The sequence below is a fragment of the Anastrepha obliqua genome, chromosome 1, assembly GCF_027943255.1.
Source record: "Anastrepha obliqua isolate idAnaObli1 chromosome 1, idAnaObli1_1.0, whole genome shotgun sequence".
In the NCBI taxonomy this organism is placed as follows: Eukaryota; Metazoa; Arthropoda; class Insecta; order Diptera; family Tephritidae; genus Anastrepha; species Anastrepha obliqua.
The window spans coordinates 118,327,385-118,340,041 of record NC_072892.1 but is presented as its reverse complement, the minus strand read 5'-3'; positions in this window follow the sequence as shown (position 1 = coordinate 118,340,041).

Genomic DNA, 12,657 nt, shown 5'->3' with positions numbered 1-12,657 from the left:
GATGTTGCGGCGGGTACTTCTTGCGCGCCCAGTGGCTCTGCTGTACCAACGCTTTCCTCTGCCTTTACCCCCGCTTTATTGCTTTTGAGGATAAGGCGCACATGGCCGAAGCGATATGCAATCTTGCCTTTCAGCTCTGTTAGCCTACTCAGCGATTCGTCGTCAACCGCCATGATAAGGTGAAGTATGGCACCTTCGGTCGACCTTTGAATCACTTTCCAGTGGCATGGTGCAAGTTCGCCTGTAGCACCTTCAATGTGCTCATTTGTGGCTATTTTCTGCCACAAGGTGCTGGAGCCTTGCGCCCCGAGGTCCCTTGTTTTTGTGGTCCTTATGACCCCCCACCGGCCGTGGTTTTGCTTGCTTTGGCACCTGTGTGTGCCGAGCTGCAGCGGTAGCCTTTTTCACGACCTTTATCGCGTTTTGTCGCTCTAACGCCGCTTTGCTTGTTGAGGGTTTCTCCTCTTCTTCCTCTTTGGGTGTCGTTTCATCAGTATGCCCAGCAGCACTACTTACGGATGTTGCGGCGGGTACTTCTTGCGCGCCCAGTGGCTCTGCTGTACCAACGCTTTCCTCTGCCTTTACCCCCGCTTTATTGCTTTTGAGGATAAGGCGCACATGGCCGAAGCGATATGCAATCTTGCCTTTCAGCTCTGTTAGCCTACTCAGCGATTCGTCGTCAACCGCCATGATAAGGTGAAGTATGGCACCTTCGGTCGACCTTTGAATCACTTTCCAGTGTTTGGCTGCTAAATTGTTCTGGACCCCAATGGTCGCAAGAATTTTCTCGTTAGAGAGTTCAATACTCTGTGGGAAGAAACCCCTCACGATGAACGCTTTAGGAAAATCATTTTCCTCCACGAGCATCATTTCTAGCCCACATTTCTTTTTAATCAGATCGAAATTGCTTCGCATCCATTTGGCCGTGTCATTATTGGAGCAAAGAAACAGCAACCAACCGTTCCTGTGTATTGCACCCTCAAATACTGGCTTGTTATTGTCGTCGACCTCGATCATTACGTCAATAACTGTTTCTTGAATAAGAACCAATTGTTCTTTGTTAAAAGGTGACTTAGCTAGATCGGAAGGGACAATACCCAGCCGAACAATGCTAGTCACTTGGCTAAAAGTTGGCCTTCCCACGTGCGAAGACGTTTTGGGTTTTTTGCCACCTGGCGTTTCTTTGGCTGACTCTTCCGAGCGCACTCTTTTCGCCGTGGAGGCGTTTCTCGCTATCTCCAGAGCTTTCTCTCTAGAGTGACCACTTGCCATCGCTTGCTTGAAACGCCTTTTCTCAGCTGACTTCATTTTGACGAAGCCAGATGTTAGGTTCAGTTTGCCAAGGTCTGAACCAATGACTGTGCATCCAGATTTTTCTGAGACAACACTATTGTTGTCTCCACACAGGGTGTCGGTATCAGAGGAGTCCATTGACTCATGACCGGATTCTGAAAGTTCCGACGTTGGCCTAGGAGCCAGGAGAGGTCGGTCTTCCTTAGATTGTGTGGCTGTTGATGCGGGGATTTTCTTTACAACAGCACCTGCCAAAGTAGATGCTGTTAAAGGTTGACTAGGCGCATGTCCAACAACGCTGCGCGCAGCCGAAAGAGGGTTATTCAGCCCGATGGCTGATTCGGTCGAGTTGACCGACGACGATTGCCCAGCAGCAGATTCGTCGTGTTTGGTTTTTATTTTATCTTTTGGATTTTCCATGTGATTCCCACGAGTGTTAGGGAAGTGAGGTCACCCACGGCAGAGCCCTTGTACCGCGGGAAGGCATTTGATTAAAACCGGAGGTCACCAGGTATCCGGAGTTCGCATATTCACGACTAAGCACCCTCTTAGCCACGCATCCCTCGGCATATGCTGTTCCGCCTTGGATTAGGAGTCTGTCTATCTTAGCCTTCTGCGTATTTGTCGATTAAAGCATTTGTTAACAAAATAACAAACTACGACAACCAACAAATACACAGAAGTTTCCAGCCGTTACCGCGTGGAGGTGATAGCTCAGGCTTCCATCAGAGAGTCAATTACGGCACGCTCCAAAAAAAGCATGTTATTCCCCTTAACTCACTGATGGCTTAACGGCCTACTTGGTCTAGTAACCCAAGTCCAAAATTTTCTGCTAATTTAAGTGATGACTGTACTTTGCTCGAAAATAAACATGCGGCAAAATATTCCTCTAACGGTATTTTCGACGAACTGCCGGCTGAGCTATTCAAACATGGCGGCGAGGAGCTGGTAAGGTGCATGCATCAGCTCCTATGCAGAATATGGTCGGATGAAAGCATGCCTGCCGATTGGAATTTAAGTGTGCTCTGCCCAATCCATAAGAAGGGCGATCCTGCAATTTGTGCCAATTACCGCGGGATTAGTCTTCTAAATATCGCCTATAAGGTTCTAGCGAGCGTATTGTGTGAAAGGCTGAAGCCCACCGTCAACCAACTGATAGGACCTTATCAGTGTGGCTTCACACCTGGAAAGTCTACCATCGACCAAATATTCACAATACGCCAAATCTTGGAAAAGACCCATGAAAGGAGAATCGACACACACCATCTTTTCGTCGACTTCAAAGCTGCATTCGACAGTACGGAAAGGAGTTACCTGTATGCCGCGATGTCTGAATTTGGTATCCCCGCAAAACTAATACGGCTATGTAAGATGACGTTGCTCAACACCAGTAGCGCCGTCAGAATTGGGAAGGACCTCTCCGAGCCGTTTGATACCAAATCGATATCATCGGCCTTAACAACCGCGCTGTTAGTTCTGCCTTCTCCAAACTGGATAAAGAGGCAAAGCGAATGGGTTTGGTGGTGAACGAGGACAAAACGAAGTACCTCCTGTCTTCAAACAAACAGTCGGCGCACTCGCGTATCGGCACCCACGTCACTGTTGACAGTTATAATTTTGAGGTTGTAAAAGACTTCGTGTATTTAGGAACCAGCATTAACACCGATAACAATGTCAGCCTTGAAATCCAACGTAGAATCTCTCTTGCCAACAAGTGCTACTTTGGACTAAGTAGGCAATTGAGCAGTAAAGTCCTCTCTCGACGAACAAAATTAACACTCTACAAAACTCTCACCATGCCCGTCCTAACGTATGGCGCAGAAGCTTGGACGATGACAACATCCGATGAAGCGACGCTTGGAGTGTTCGAGAGAAAGATTCTGCGTAAGATTTTTGGACCTTTGCACGTTGGCAACGGCGAATATCGCAGACGATGGAACGATGAGCTGTATGAGCTTTACGACGACATAGGCATAGCGCAGCGAATAAAGATCCAGCGGCTTCGTTGGCTGGGTCATGTCGTCCGAATGGATACAAACGCTCCGGCTTTAAAAGTATTCGATGCGGTACCAGCTGGTGGTAGCAGAGGAAGAGGAAGGCCTCCTCTGCGTTGGAAAGATCAGGTGGAGAAGGACTTGGCTTCACTTGATGTGTCCAATTGGCGCCGGTTAGCACGAGAAAGAAACGACTGGCGCGCTTTGTTAATCTCGGCCAAAATCGCGTAAGCGGTTATCGCGCCAATTAAGAAGAAGAAGAACGATATTTCGCAGCAGTAAAGCTTCAGCTGTTGTAAACTAAGCTTGATTTATTGGTTCACTTGAATTGGAATTGAAATTTGTAAAGGTCTCAGGATAAAAAGCTCTTTGTATTTAGAGCTCTGAAAAGAGGCTAGATAGTCAAGGAGGAAAGGAGGAAAGTATCAGAGAAAGAGATAGGAAAGCATAGAGACAGAGAAAAGGTGGTTAATCCTGTGAGAATTTTCCAGATTCTTTGGAAAATCTGTAAATATCCTCCAGTTTTGGAGAACGAATATTACTCATTCTCACGACATCGGAACCCTAAATTCATAGCTTTGCTCTAGCAAAGGCAGGCTCATCGGTAATAATACCGACCATCAACCGAACGTCTTTCCTTCCAAGTTTTAGTAGAAAGTGTGACAGTTTTCTGTTCGCACTTGTCACAAAACACTTTGCTGTTCTTCAGCGTTCTAGACCGGACCATCGCTCTTTATGTCAATTGCATACATAATCGTTGCTCCACCTCATGATTCCTGCGGAACTGATTGCGATTATTGCCTCTGGTCCCTGTGGGGGAACCGCTGACCCACGTTTGGCCAATTTATCGGCAATTTCGTTTCCTTGAACATCAGAGTGTTCTGGGACCCATATAAGTACGAGCCTGTTCTGCCGTGCAAGAGAATTAAGCTTCATTTTACATTCTTGAAAAATATTCGAGGTTTGCTGCGTGTTCTCCAGGGCCTTCAGTGCAGCCTGACTCTCACTGAAAACTCCAATCTGTTTCCCGCTCCATCTCCTCTCGATTATCCATTCGACTAATCTAAGGATGGCAAAAATTTCCGCTTGGAAAACGGTTTTCATTTCCCCCATAGCATAGTCATACTTATTACTATCGTTTAAGTGACTTCCGGCTCCAGACCCTATTTCATTCTTGAATCCATCGGTAAAGAAAATATCCGTCAAACTTCCCCGAATTTCCAATTTCCGTTTTCTCGTGAACAAGACTATGGTGGTTTTGTTCGGATTGACGGAAAGATTTTGTCTCATGCACCAGTTATCGATTTTTTCCAGAGTCCTCTACACTTTCGTGCAAAGCCTTCTTAGGGACTTATCCGATATTAGCGCACAGACAACGTCCGCATATGCTTGGACATGAAAACCGAGTTCCTGCATCTCCGCTAATAGAGAGTCTACGACCAATCCCACGACAGCGGAGGAAGAACACACCCTTGGGGACATTATCAAAAATCCCCCTCAATATCAAAAGCCCCCTCAATATCCACGAACACGCCCATTGTGTACTCGTAAGCTTCCAGCTTGGTTTCAAACAAGATCCTGTAAGGCTGATTCACATGCTTTTCCACTCTGGTAAGTGGGTTGATTTCTACTAAGTGGACTTCTCGGCAATACCGCCACTCGTTCAAGACTTTTCAACATGAACGATGTTTCTGGCTTCGGAATAAATACTACTCCTACGCGTCGCCATTGGGATGGTATATGACCAAGTTTAAGACAAGCTGCGAAGATCCTTTTTAGGGCCTCAATCAGCCTCTGCCCTTCTTTCTTAAGCATTGCTGGATATATTCCATCACGTCCAGGGGACTTAAAGTTTTCAACTCAATTCAATCGTTGGCGTCATTTGGTTACCGTACAAGGAATAAGGGCAGGGCATTCACAGAGGGAATGGAAGATTGTTTCCTTTTTCCCCGGTTATTTACAACTGTGACAGTATATGCTGTGAGGGATGCCCTTTTCGGCTGTTTGTTCTCCGATAGACCAAAATCCAGTTATGAATGCTATTAGTCTTCTGGCGTCCCGTCGGTTCATGTTTATCAATGTTGACGATTGCCAGAGGTTGTAGGTGGGCCATAACCTTCTGCTAATTTTGCACTTCGTCTGGTTTCTCCATCTACAATCCGCGATTCGGAGGTATTTTAGGGAAATCGTAAATATTTCGATATTTCCAGAATTATGCTTCCTGATGATTTTATGTGCTGAGTAAGCTGTAGCTGCGTTGCACCAGTTTCCTTTTGCTATAACTAAATTTGTATTTTCTTGAAGAAGCAATATATATAATAGGTTCATATATACATAAGTAGATTATCCACTTTTTCGTGCCTAACTCCCAATCCGTAATTAAAAAGCGAGATTACCCATACGAAATTTCTCTCCCGAAATCTGAGATTATAAAATAACCGTAGATTTTAATCATATTTTCCCATCATACAACCCTGGGTTTTCTCTGTTGTAGATAATTATTTTAACGAATGTAAAGAGAAACGTCAAAGTAAAAACTAAATAAAATGGTTGCCGGAAAAGAAAATACGTTCGTAGACATATTAATTATTAATTTATCCTAGTAGGTGGTCCAATGACCGACACTGCGACCTAAAAGATCTTTTGTGTCAAGCTACCTAATTTAATATGGATGATCCTTCTGATCATCCGCGAAAGTTGCCCGACCACTACATCAGGTTCTAGTTTGCCTAGTTGTTCTCTGCCTTTGGAAGGGAGTTGGTTGAAAGCCATGTTCTTCCAACAATTTTTCTGCTATACGTATAAACCTTAGTATATCTGTAATAGGAGCTTTCTTTATTTCTTCCGGATCCAGTTGATCACGGTGGAAAATTTGCATTCTGGTTCTAGCCAGTGCAACGCACTCGCACAATAAGTGCTCCGTTGTTTCATCATCTTCAAGACAGAGTCTACACTCAGTGTCCCTGAGGAGTTGAATTCTGTTAAGATGATAGTTTAGATAGTAGTGGCCCGTAAGAAAGCCTACTATTTTCCTGATATCTACTTTCCGTAAGTTAATCAGTTCCTTTTTGTAGGTAAAGGGTCTAACCAACCTCTTGGCTTGACGAAGTTTCAGATTATTTTCCCAGTAAGCTATTCTGAGAGTATGTTCCCACTGGTCTACCCTGGATTTAGCTTCTGCCCAGTTGATACCACAATATGGTTCTGGTCCTATAAGGTCTGATGTCGATCCAGCCCTTGCCAGTTCATCAGCAATTTCGTTACCCTCGATTCCAGAGTGACCTGGAACCCAGCAAAGTACAACCGTATTTTTTGTACTTAGTTTTTGAAGATTGTTTACACATTCTTCCACTAGTCTCGACTCCAAAGAATGAGACATTAGTGCTTTCAGTGCCGCTTGGCTGTCCGAATATATAGTTATGTGGGCCCCTTTGATACCCCTTTTTAGATTTGTCAGTGCACAGATCGAAATCGCTTGGATTTCGGCCTGGAAGACACTGGGCCATTTGCCCATGGGTTCTGAAATTTTTGTGTTGGGTCCAAAGATCCCGGCACCAACTCCAGTATTTGTTTTTGAACCATCAGTGAACCATATTAGACTTTTTGGGTTAACCCAAGGTCCTCCAATTTCCCATTCATCACGGTCTGAGATAATTATCTCATAATTTCTATTGAAGACCCGTTTCGGAATCATGTAGTCTGTTACTGAACAGCTAATATCCTTATCCGGTATTTTTCTTAGAATACTCATGTGACCAAAGTCACTGTATTCCTTATTTGACAAGATTTGCATTTTTAGTGCATTTCTGGCTGCACATTTCCATATGAATATATGCAGTGGGGATAGTCCTACTATCGCTTCAATTGCAGTTGTGGGACAGTTTCGCATGGCACCTGTTATAGACAAACAGGCCTGCCTTTGAAGACTTGCCAGTAATTTCTTGGCTGTTTCTTGTGTGGTTTTGGGCCACCAAACAAGGGACGCATAGGTGATGATTGGTCGAATCATCATTGTATACATCCAATGAATCATTTTGGAGTCAATACCCCATGTTCTCCCCAGGAGACTGCGACATGCCCACATGGCTCTGGTGGCTTTATCTATCACCGATTTGAGGTGAGAGTTCCAATTTAATCTTTTATCCAGAACAACTCCTAAATATTTGACCTCATTGGAATAGTTTATATTTGTTCCTTCGACAGTAATTGAACCAAGGTCCAACTTATATCTGTTTGTGAAGGGTACAATAATAGTCTTGCTGGGATTTATAGAAAGTCCTTCTGCACGACACCAGTTTAGAATGAAATTTAATGTTTGATTCATAATGCTGGATATTGTTCTGTCGAATTTGCCATGAATAATCACTGCAATATCGTCAGCATAGCCAATTACCTCCAGGCCTAACTCACTTAGTTTGACTAGGAGGTCGTCAATGACCAAGGACCATAATAAAGGTGACAAAACACCACCTTGGGGGCATCCTTTTAATGCTTTGACTGAGACTGATGCATCTCCTAGAGATGAGCTGATTTCTCTGCTTTCCAGCATTGCCTTTACCCACCCTATGGTCGGCTTGTCAATGGTTTTATTTTGTAATGCTCTATCAATCGAGCGATAATCTGTATTATCAAATGCACCCTCGATATCTAAAAATGCGCATAAGGCGATTTCCTTAGAAAAATGAGCTTTCTCTATCTTTGATACGAGAAAGTGAAGAGCTCCTTCTGTAGATTTCCCTTTATTATATGCGTATTGCGATTTATGCAAAGGTGTGTTCTTTTCTAGATTTTCTCTAATGTGAAGATCCACCAATCTTTCCATTGTTTTTAGGAGAAAGGAAGTTAAACTAATAGGTCTGTATGACTTTGGAAGTTCACTGGACCTCTTGCCCGTTTTTGGAATAAATATCACGTTGACCTTACGCCAAACGTTTGGTATGTATTCCATACTAAAGCTATTCCTAAAAATGGCTACAAGTGGTTTTATTAGTATTTCTATCCCTCGTAAGAGGAGGGCTGGAAAAATACCGTCTACCCCTGGTGCTTTAAATGATTGGAAGGACCCAACGGCCCATCGTACTTTGTTTGGGGTAAAGATACGTCCTGACAGACTCCAGGATTTTTTGTTAGCCACGCCCCCTTGGTCTGGTGTTAACTGATCCTCCCTCAATGTCGATGACGTATCTATAGATCCCGGGAAGTGTACTTGAAGCATATATTCCAAAGTATCTTTCCGATTTTTTGTATACGACCCATCTGGTCTTTTTAAAGTTGTAACACCGTTTGAGTGTTCCTTGCACAAAGCTTTAAGGAGCCTGGCGCCCTCTGGCGCTTCGACAATACTTTCACAGTATCTTCTCCATGACTCGCGTTTAGACTTTCTCAATTCTTTGTTGTAATTTGTTAGAGCAACCCTGTAGTCGTCCCATACCTTTGTATGTTTACAACGATTGAAAAGTTGTCTTGTAGACATAATTCTAATATAATTTTTGTTAGGTATTATTAACTATGCATTCATATAACAGAAAAAAGTGTGTATCCATAAACAATTTGTCTTCTTATTACTTATTATAAAATGTAATATCGAATTTCGCATGCGTATTGCTGCCGTAATTTTCTGCAACCTCAGTAAACGTCGTTTACGGATTTCCCCCAACTGTTTATTACTAGTAGCCAATTGCGCAATTAAATTAGCTATCCTTCTAAATTAGCTATCGTTAATAATAATTAAAAAACCAAAAACACCGAAACATTCCACCAAATTAATTTCTATGAAGGCTTGGCAGCTGATTATCAATTTTTCAGCCAATGTGCCATACTATATGTGAACGGGTAGATTCGTTTTTGCGGATTTATTGCTAATCTGCATATGTGAACGTACTTTTACTTTAGAACTTTCTAAAAAATTTGAATCAACTAATGTGAATTTCTAGGCCATTTTGGTTTTACGGCTAGGCTACCAACCCTGCGCAACCCCACGTACCTCAGTGGTGAATACATCGTGAGGCATCCAGTTCTGCCTCTCATATCACAGACACCCGATTTCGACCGCAACCCAAATGATGAATCAGACTTTGAGAGAAGTTAGTTTTTTTTAACTTAGTTTACATATCTGGCTTGTGTGGTCCATGGGAGATATTCCATTTCTTTCTTTCCCCATATCTAGCGATAATAGGCTCCCCCGTCCTATTTCGACTAGGAATGACACTAAATTGTAACGCTACATATCTTTTTTTATTCTAAATATTTATTCTCAAGAAAATACAAAAAAAAAAAGAAAGTAACGTCTAAGTTTTCTTACATGCACTAAATTCGAGCCCTCTGTTACTACTGGATGTATATGAGTTTTATGAGGAAGTTATGTGATATATTTCTTACACACCGATTATAAAGTTCCTTAGTAGCTCCCAACTTAGTAATGAATTCCTATGAAAAATGTTAGTAACCCTTTAGTTTGCTAAGAAATACCGTAATTTCCCTGCGAACTATAACTCGAGCAAAAATTAATAAATTTCAATGAAAGTATGTCCAAGGTAATTTGGTATTGAAAATGGCCCAATACCAAAACCAGGACCCCTCTCACATAACGGTAATTCTAATATAATAAAAAAAATTTGATATTCCTGTTATAAAAGGAGCAAAATTTATTATTCTGTACAAATGATGCACACAAGTAATTATTATTTCTGTTTCTGTTTTAAAGGATATTTACTTGATATTTTGTCCTTGATGGCGTCATAAGCCAACTGACCCTGTACAAAAAGGGCATCGTATGGAGTTTCACCGGACATCTTGAGAACCTGGACTTCACCGATGACATCTGCCTCCTCTCCAGGCGCACTCAACTACGAATATTCGGCTCAAGCGTGAAGTCCGTATTGTTGTACAGAAGCGAAACATGGCTGGTCTCTAACACCATCACACAGAGGCTACAATCTTTCGTCAACAAATGCCTCCGCATCATCTGCAGAATATTCTGGCCATACACCCCACCTTTAGGCAAATCAAACAATCAGAAAGTGGCGATTGATAGGTCACACGTTGAGAAAACCACCAGATAGCATCACGAGAATGGCTCTGGACTGGAACCCGCAAGGGAGTAGAGGTCGCGGTCGACCAAAAAACACTTGGAGAAGGTCGATGTTGTGCGAACTAGCAGATGCCGACATCTCATGGGATGGTGCCAAAACAACAGCATAGAACCGTGTACGATAGAAGAGTCTTGTCGAGTCCCTATTCTCGCAAGAAGAGTGGTAGGTAGGTAGGTAAGATGGCAAGAGTACCCCAGGTAGATTTCAAGTAGCACTTACGTGCCGTTTTGATACCATAATGTGGGCCACTACCTGTGAAAAGATTTAGGGAAGAGTAGGAGTGAACTAGAGTGAAAAAACTTCAGATTGACTACCTTTGTACTACATATATATATTATATAAATATTGCCTGGAAGAAAAAAAAAACATTATTTTCGTATAGAACTTTGCGTTAATGTTTTTACAAATTTTTAATGGTCGATCTTTTGCTCCTGGACGATGCTACGACTACTAACATGCTGGTCAACTTCTATTATTTCTGTGATTTTATCGACATTTTCGACGACGGGTCTGTTTGTGCAAGGTGCATATTTAATACAGGGTGGCTGATGAATTTTGCTACATTAAGAAACTCAAATAACTTTTTTTTTAGTGTATGGAATTCATTTATTTTTTTTTCAAGTTAAAGGTCATTAAATTTTATTAAATGTAGCTTAACTAGTTTTAAAAATAATTGAATTTAAATGCCCCCCATGCTCGTTGACACAAGTGCGGCATCTTAGTAAAAAGTTGTTCATTGCTGCTTTGAGAGTTGCGACAGGAATAGCCGCAACTGTTGCCCGAATGGATTGTTTTAGTTCATCCAAATTTGTTGGCTTTGTTTTATAAACTTCTTGTTTACATAAACCCCACAAGAAAAAGTCAGGTGCAGTAAGGTCAGGCGACCTGGGGGGCCAACGAAATTCGGAGTTTCTTGAAATCAGTTTATTGGGAAATTTTCGTCGCAACTCTGTCATAACAGTCTGGGCTATGTGAGACGTTGCCCCATCTTGTTGAAACCACACAGAGTTGAAAGGAATTCTCTTTCGGCGTAGTTCTGGATAGAAAAATTCTTTCAGCATTTTCAAATAACGGTCTCCAGTAACCGTAACGGTGTGACCATTTTCTTCAAAAAAATAAGACCCGACAATACAGCGTCAAGAAACCGCACACCACACTGTCACGCGAAGACGATGCAATTCCGTCTCGTGGAGTATCTGTGGGTTAGAAGTACTCCATATTCGACAATTCTGTTTGTCCACATTGCCGTTTAAATCGAAATGGGCCTCATCAGACATGAAAAGGCAGTTTAACATGTTTTGGTCTTCTTCCACCATTTGCAGGATCTTCTGGCAAAATTCCAAGCGAATCGACAAGTCTGCTGCATTCAGTTTGTTAACCATTTGAATTTTGTAGGGAAATAAGTCTAAATCTTTGTGCATTATTGTTTGCAAAGACTGTCGGCTGACACCAAGTTGAGCAGATAAGCTTCTTGTTGAAACCCTTGGATTGCTTTGTATAGCTGCAGCTACAGCAGCGATCGTTTCCTCCGTCCGAACTGGTGGGTTTCGATGATAAGGCCTTCTTGCGACTGTTCCTTGCTCCATCTGCTCGGGGGATCGCCGCCAAACATCCGCCTGTACTCTCTCTGTACCCAAACTACGGACTCCAGTGCGTGATAGCGGCGGACTATCCAAATTCTTGTTTGCGTGTCCCAGTTATCCATTTTAATAAATTTTAAAGATCAATCTGCAAATTAAAACAAAAATGGAACAGATAACTTAAAAAGAAAAAAAGTTGTTCAATTTTTTTTGGTAGCGGCTTTCCTCAGCCACCCTGTATTAAAACTGACTGAACGGAATCGACGAAACCAAAATTGCACGTAATTAGCCGTTACAGTATCTGCACCATAAATACCTTTCACAATTTCTGCGGATTGCCTTTCATTTTCGCCTTTATCAAAATGCAGCGAACTTTCTCTTTGCTGACTTCTATTCTTAACACCCTGTAACTTACAACTGATTGGAACGAACAAAAAACAGCAAACGAATTTTTTTAGTGAGAAATGTCACCTTGCCAATGAGCATAAACTTGAAATTGTTTGATCGATACTTTACAGGATATCGATCACTACAGCCATCTATTGGGAAAATAAGAGACTTATTTTTGCCCAAGGAAACAAGGTGGTGTTTTTTCATAAGCCTGATTAGTACCTGATTTCAAGTAAGAGAATTTGTATTTTCTTTCCCTCTTCACTTTTCAGTCAAAAATTGATAATAGCCACGGAGAATGATTTTTTT